At 39.4% G+C, this 7,845-nt stretch overlaps 1 long non-coding RNA gene across 1 annotated transcript; it reads left to right on the top strand.

The window, feature by feature from the left end:
- The first annotated feature begins 4,170 nt into the window (after positions 1–4,170).
- LOC116551210 lies at positions 4,171–7,312 on the top strand. The gene is made up of 2 exons (XR_004268772.1): positions 4,171–5,375; positions 7,234–7,312. It is a non-coding gene; the product is annotated as an uncharacterized LOC116551210 (long non-coding RNA).
- Positions 7,313–7,845: the final 533 nt, after the last annotated feature.

A 7,845-nucleotide genomic window follows, 5' to 3' on the forward strand; every position in this document is an offset into this window, starting at 1 on the left:
TGGCCAATATGGTGAAACCGTGTCTCTACTAAAAATACAAAAATTAGCCAGGCCTGGTGGTGGGCAACTGTAGTCCAAGCTGCTTGGGAGGCTGAGGCAGGAGAATCACTTGAACCTGGGAAGCGGAGGTTGCGGTGAGCCAAGATTGCACTCTAGCCTGGGTGACTCTATCTCAAAAAAAAAAAAAAAAAAAAGAAAGAAAAGAAAAAGAAAATGATTTTCCTAAGTTTCAAAAAGAACTATAAAAATTTTTGTGTTTTAGGGCTATTGTTAAAAAATTAACTAGGACTCTATAGACCAAGGGTGAAGATCATTTTCTAAGCACAGTCAGAACTTGAATGGCAGAGGAAGAGGGCTTTCTTTACAAATGGAGGATGGGATGTTTATGTCAAAGGGTATGTTCCTTTGAATTTTTGAACTAATCTGGAATGGCCAGTAAGTTCTGAATCACAGTGGGAAATTCAGCTCACATCTTTCCCAACTGTGGCAAATTCCCCACATCCCATGCAGAAGTCTTTAAACACTGGATGGCCCTGGGTCTCTGCGATTGCTCAAGATTAGCCCTACTTCCATTTTTGTTTTCACGCCACAGTAGAGACTCAGGTTCAAGTCATATGACTAGGAAAGGCCACAGCAGTTTAGAACCATTTAGTATAGAACATATACATTTAGAAAAAACAACAAAGAAATCAACCAGCCAACCATGTTTTTGGCCTTGATATACCAAAGGAAGATTTAAAAAATAACTAAATTACTTATTAGTAATATGAATGTGTGTTTTGTTAACTGTCACTCAGAAAAATTATGTGTTTGTGAGTAAAACTGTTTTTTTCAGGAAATTTAAAAAAATTCAGTACCAAAAATATATCTCATGTAGGAACCAAATATTCAGCACTGAAACCTTGGTCTTTATTTTTTTTCTGTTTCAAAGAGGAGCAAACGACTAGTTGATTGGAACTTTGTCTAATGCTAAATTCTCATGATGAGCAGTAATGTTTATATCAGAAATACCAGTGGAATATTGTGCTGTTTATCCATTTGAGTGATGAACATGTGATCAAAAGGTGGCCTGTGGCTCACACTGTAAACACAGAACTTTGGGATGCCCAGGTGAGAGGATCACTTGAGCCCAAAGTTCAAGACCAGCCTGGGCAACGTAGTGAGATCTTATCTCTATAAAAAATAAAAAATTAGCCAGACCCGGTGTGCATGCCTGTAGTCCCAGCTACTTGGGAGGCTGAGGTGGGAGGATTGTTTGAGCTCAGGAAATTGAGGCTGCAGTGAGCTGTGATGGAACCACTGCACTCTAGCCTGGGCAACAGAGCAATACTCTGTCTCAAAAACAAAATGGTGGTTTGCATTAAGGGGAAAGAGAGTTAAGGTGTTGCAATGTTGTCTTGGTGCTAGCAACAACCTTGGCAAAGTTGTAGAGAACTTTCTTCAAAAGTGAGATCAGTCAAAGATTATAATCCTCTGAGATTTAAAGACAGGTTTCATGAAAAGAAACTGAATAACTGAAATCAGAGAGTGCCAACTCTCCCAGCAGGGCAAGCGTGAGGCCATATTGATGCTTAATTTTCTTTTGAATACTTTAAATGATAATTTGGATTTATCTGAGATTTAAACCTGATTGACAAAGCTCTTGAGGAGTTCTCGTAGGCTTCAGAAACAAGAGCTAATTGGGCAAGATAATACAGTCAATTTTGTTAATTCTTCAAGTATTACAGTTTCTTTTCTTTTTCTGTCATTTTGGGGGATAATTATAAAAGCAATAAAAATCAGATTTACAGACTAGAGTCTTTCTAAATGATTTAAATACTATTAAGAAATGACTGGGCAGCATTATAAAACCAGCAAGAATTAGAGCCTCAATAGGCTATTGAAAATGTAGAAATTTTTCATAAAAAATTCCACAAATTTTATAAAGTTTTTAGTATGCATTACTCCTGAGCATGACATAGAATTGTGTGACAAATCATCAATTGTCACTGAAATTATCATCACATGATAAAATGGAAAACTGCTATATCATTTTTGTTGATAAAGAGAGCCTTATTTGTATGTATTTATAGGCGATACTAGAAGAGGAAGGAATGAATTCAAGATTAAAAGAAAAACTATATTACTTATTTGGTAGTAGCTGTCAAAACACAAAAACTGTGTCCCTATTGACCCTACAGAAAGACTTGCACAAATGCACACAGCTGTAAGAACAAAACTGTTTCTGTGTGGTTTATCGTAGCAAAAATTACAAACACGTCAATGGTCCATAAGCTGGGAATTAATAAGATACATGATTTGTGTCCATACAATTAAATAGGTACATCTATGGCATAGATACACAAATGACTACCATATGTTTTTCATGAATTCATTCAAAAGATTATATTGGATGTCAATTACATATGAGGTCAAGATGCTAGGAATAAAAGATACTAGGGAATAGGACATGTGTGTGGAGAGAGAAAAGAGAAAATAAACAAGTGAGATAATTTCAGAAAGCTATCCTATCAAGAAATCCTACCAGGCAATATGGTGATGGAGAGTAATTTAGTCAAGGAAAGCCTGGATGTGACATGTGAACTGGCCTGAATGGTGAGGAGCCCTAGGATCCAGGAACTCATGTTCTAGGCAAACAGAAGAGCTTGTGCAATGGCTCTCAAGTGGAATGAGTTTACTGTGCTCAAGAATTGAGAGGACCCATGCAGCTGGCAGCACCTGAAATTGGAGAGGTGCTCCGGAGACAGATCATGGGAGATCTTTAGGCCACGGTGAGGAGCTTAGATGAATTCTACATGCAATGAGAAAGGACCCTCCTTTGTTGCAGGGTTCCAAGCAAGGCAGTAATATGATCTGATAAATGACATAAAAAGATTGGCTGGCAGTGCATGCCTTACGGGGAAGAATGGAGACAGGGAGGGGCATCATGTTAGAACTGTGAGAATCGAAGATGACAAGGTAGGAGTTGGTGTAAGAGATGACGTAAGAGTCAGAACTGTAAGAGTCAAAATGATGATGATTTGGGCCATCATTTGAGCTATGGGGATGGCAAAAAGTGAATTCATTTTGATTTTCTTTCGGGACATGACATTATTTAGACCCAAAGGTTCAAATCTTTTGATCTGGAACCACATCTGGGTTCTTAGACTGTGTGAAGTCTCATTTTCCCCTCTGAATATGGGAATGAATAGTGTCTGCTATATTTTTCAGGAGGCTATTGTTAAGCTTAAATAAGACAAACCCACTGAAGACGTTTGGTAACTATGAAAATGCTACGTAAATATGAGATATTACCATTATGAATTCAGAGAAATTCCACATGGAAAGCATGACCAGAATTGGGATTAGGGCTACTTCCATCCCCAGTGTCAAGAGTGGTAGCACTGACTACTTCAGTGTAACCTCTTGGCTCTCAGTTTCCCTAATGTAAAGTAGGTAGAAAGGCATCTTCTAATCTTGGTCAACACAGAACAGTGAAGTGAAACTGGGAGAGGATGAGCTAATTAGTAATTACAACAGAATTGACAAATAAGCTGCTAAATAAGTGATAAAGTGAATAAAATATTTTCCAATGTATCTCTGACATGCTGGAATGATTTCATTAAGCCAGCATTCTCCTAAGATCTCAATTCTTCCTGCCTCTTTCATTTAGCCTCTTTGGGTGCTACTTTCTTTGTCAGGCACTAGGGGAAAGATCAGGACGTTCCAGAAAACCAGGTTTTTAGTAATCTCTGTTTCTTTCTTTCCTTCTTCTTTTTCCTCCCTCTCTCCCTTCTTTTCTTTCTTTCTTTTTCTCTTTCTTTTTCTTTATTTCTCTTCTCTCTCTCTCTCTCTTTTTCTCTCTCTCCTTCTTTCTTTCTTTCATCGGGTCTTGCTCTGTTGCCTAGGCTGGAGTGCAGTGGCGCAATCATAGCTCACTGCATGCTCAAACTCCTGGGCTCAAGCAGTTCTCCTGCTTCAGCCTTCTGAGTAGCTAGGGCTACAGGTGTGTGCCACTATGCCTGCTTAATGTTTTATTTTTTGTAGAGGTGAGGTCTTACTATGCTGCCCAGGCTAGTCTTGAACTGCCCAGGCGAGCATTGACTCAAAGCAATCTTCCTGCCTTGGCCTCCTAAAGTGCTGGGATTGCAGACATGAGCCACAGTGCCCAGCCCAGCAACCTGCAAGTTTCTTAATCGAGAAACGGGAAATGGCTAGAACCTACAAGGAATGTAATTCGTTCCCTTCATACTTGAAGAACCACAGCTTCAGGGAAGGAATGAGAGCATTGGTCTTAGGCATAATTGTTGTGATCATGAACATATGACATGAAATGTGAGCACTGGCAAAGACATCCTGTCAATTCACTTAATATATTTTTTGATTGCCTTCAAGAAGAAGATATTGAAGGACATTCAGATCATGTTTTACAGCCAGTATTGGAAGTATTTTTAAACACTCCCCTCTCCTTTTTTTTTTTGGACGTGGGGCATAAGGAAGAAGGCACTTTTTATTTGAATGGCCAGGTGGTAAGTAGGGGAGGGAAGAGCTGTTTGATCAATAATGATTTATTAATCCAGAGGCCACATACTATAGTCATTTCTTCGGAAAAGTCTAACTGACGTCAATGACTTTGAACATGCATTCTGATTGCCTTTGCATTCAGTCTTATCTCAATTTCATCATACCACTAACCACCTCCTTTTACCTTCAAACAATGGCTTCACCAAGCCACTTCTGAGCAAGCCCCAGGCTTCCTTTCCTGGGGGAAAATTACCTCACTTTCCTGAAAACGTGTCCAACAGAAACAAGAGCACTTCTTTCTATGAAAAGCAGACAGCAATATTAACATTTGCCAATTTAGTTGGTGATTTGCTCAATTCAAGGACCACAGAATGTTTGTAGTAGGGCTAAATGTGTAGCCGGGTAGTTTTGGGGGAGGCTGTTTTGCTCTTGTATATATTTTTAGCAAGTGAGAAATAGTGATCTTTCATATAAAACAGATGCGTGGTTTGCACAAAATTAACATGATTTGTCCTTTGCTAGGCAAAATGGAAGTGGTGAGTGGTGCAGTATTTCAACTAAAAGATATATTATAGAACATTAACATATCAAGTTAGAAGAATGTTCTTTGCAAGCAAAAATATTGATTCATTAAAAAAACTTTTCAAAATAGAATTGTTCATAAGTTATTATTGCTGTTCCCATAAAAATATTTTCTGTTTAAATTCATAACAAACATTCTTAGGAGGCGAAATGTCTTTTCTATGTCCCATTTAACAATGTAATCACTTTGTTTTCAAAATCTCATTTTATTCCAGCTGGAAGATATATGATCTTGTTATACAAAACAATCACTTCATCTCTGCAGAGCCTTATTATTGGAATATATGATCGTAAGTTTCTACAGAGGGTGGGAAGCATAACCTTTGTCTAGTTTAGATTACTTGCCATGCAGCTGAAATCTTGTCTTCAGAAAGAATATATAGAAATTATTTCAATAACGTTATAAACACAGCTTGTATGTTAGGACATTACAACTTTTTTTTTGTTCATTTTTGTTTTTTTTTTTTAAATACAAATTCCAAAGTCTCATCTGTAGAAATTCTGATTTGAAGTAAGTCAGGAATAGGACCAAAGAATCCGCATTTTTGTTTTTTTTTCTTTTGACAAAGGATCTCCCTCTGTCACCCAGGCTGGAGTGCAGTGGCATAATCTCAGCTCACTGCAACCTCTGCCTTCTGGATTCAAGCGATTCTCCTGCCTCAGTCTCCTGAGTAGCTGGGACTACAGGTGGCCACCACCATGCCCAGCTAATTTTTTCATTTTTAGTAGAGACAGGGTTTCACCATGTTGGCCAGGCTAGTCTTGAACTCCTGACCTCAAGTGACCTGCCCATTCAGCCTTCCAAAGTTCTGGTATTATAGCCATGAGCCACGGTGCCTGGCCATTTACAGCTATAATAGAAATGTGTTCACTTGTATTATTCTGTGATGAGACTACTAAATACTATTACTATTACTATTCATAAGTGACCCATCCTAATTACACATGCTTAATAAAGATATGGGAAAAGATAGAATGGGAGAGAAAATTGTCGGTGTGTGATTTGACAAGGGGAAGTGTCACAGAGGTGTAGATGCTGCAGCTTGAATATGTGACCTTTACAAGGTCACTTGACAGGTGGTTCTGTGATGTTCCCGAAGACTCTGCAGATCATCACACATGAACACCACTGACCCAAGCTCCTCCTGCCTCTGTGTCTTTAAGATGCTCTTCTCTCAGACTAAAACCTTTCTCTTTTTTCTCCCTTTCCTCTGCCTTCCTCTGACAAAATCCTAGTAATAGTTCAGATCTTGCATCAGGCCACGCCTTCCCCTCAGGGCTCCTCTGAGCACCCCCTCCCTCTAATCCCTGCTGACCAGGCTGGGCTCCCTACTTCAGCTACCAGTACATGCGGAGCTGCTTCGTTTCTATCATCTACATGAAATTTATTACTGATTATATTCTCCAAACAAGGACAAAGATTGGTTTGTCACACCAGATTCTATACCCAGCTCCTAACACAGAACTGGGGAACAGTAGACAATTGAATGCATTGAATGCACAGATCTTTATTTTGTGTAGAATTCCTCATGATCCCTTTGTTACCAGGCTATCAGATATTAACTCAGCACTTACTTGTTTAGTTAGAAGATGGATAGTTAAAGAAGAAGAAAAAAAACCACCCTTTTCGTTTCCTGATTGTATCCTCTTAAACTTTTGGTTGATAGATATATTTAATAAAGATTCTAGTTTTAAGTGGCTACTTTATTTATTTAATAAAGACTCTTAAGTTCCCACCTAACTGAGAAGTTCAAAGTGTGAACTTGGGTGCAGCAGTTCATGCCTGTAATCTCAGCACGTTAGAAGGCCGAGGCAGGTGGATCAGTTGAGGTCAGGAGTTCGAGACCAGCCTGGCTGACATGGTGAAACCTCATCTCTACTTACAGCAGAGACGGGGCATGGTGGCATATACCTATAGTTCTGGTTACTTGGAAGGCTGAGGCAGGAGAATCACTTGAATCCAGAAGGCAGAGGCTGCAGTGAGCTAAGATTGCATCACTACACTCCAACCTGGGCAACTGAGCAAGACTGTCTCAAAAAACAAACAAACAAACAAACAAACAAAAACTCATGAACTTGGCTTTGGGAATGAATGGCTTCATATCATGCAATTATAAATTCATCTCTCTTGTTCTTCTTTTGTCACAGTTATCTTCTACGTTGACTTCATTCTCACGCAGAGAATGAAGAGCAGGCAACTTGAATTGTCTGTATAGAGGAATCCCAGGGAAAAAAAGAGAGACTTTCCCCTGTGAATCCTGTGCAGCTTCTCGAGTTCCTGACCGGCCCTGTGTGGGTCACATACCCATGCCAGGATCCATTTTTGTAGCCACAGTAGTGTAAAACTGGCCAATCTAGGAATCATGTTCACCTGGTGCAGGTAAGGAAGGATTCCCACAATAAAGACTAATTTGTTAGCTGAAAAATGAAGAAACGGAATATGCGTAGGCGGACAAAAACCTTCGCAACCGTGATTCCGTGCCAAGGAAATACGGGGCATCCTGGAGAATTGATCATCAGCACTGGTTCTGATCAGGCACCTTGATTTCACCTGCACGGTTTTTTTTTTTAGTAATGCATGGAAGTTAGTGAGAGAACACTTTAAACATTGCTTCTTTCATGTACTGACTTATTCTAATACAAAATGCTTACACCAAGATGTGAGGATACAAGAATGAACAGGACACACAACAGGCCCTCCCCTGATGGAACTTACATTCCATTGTGTGTGAGGTGGGCTGAGGGAAGTAGACAAAATTC

The sequence above is a fragment of the Sapajus apella genome, unplaced genomic scaffold (assembly GCF_009761245.1).
Source record: "Sapajus apella isolate SASKATOON/1434 unplaced genomic scaffold, GSC_monkey_1.0 scaffold9, whole genome shotgun sequence".
NCBI classification, from domain to species: Eukaryota; Metazoa; Chordata; class Mammalia; order Primates; family Cebidae; genus Sapajus; species Sapajus apella.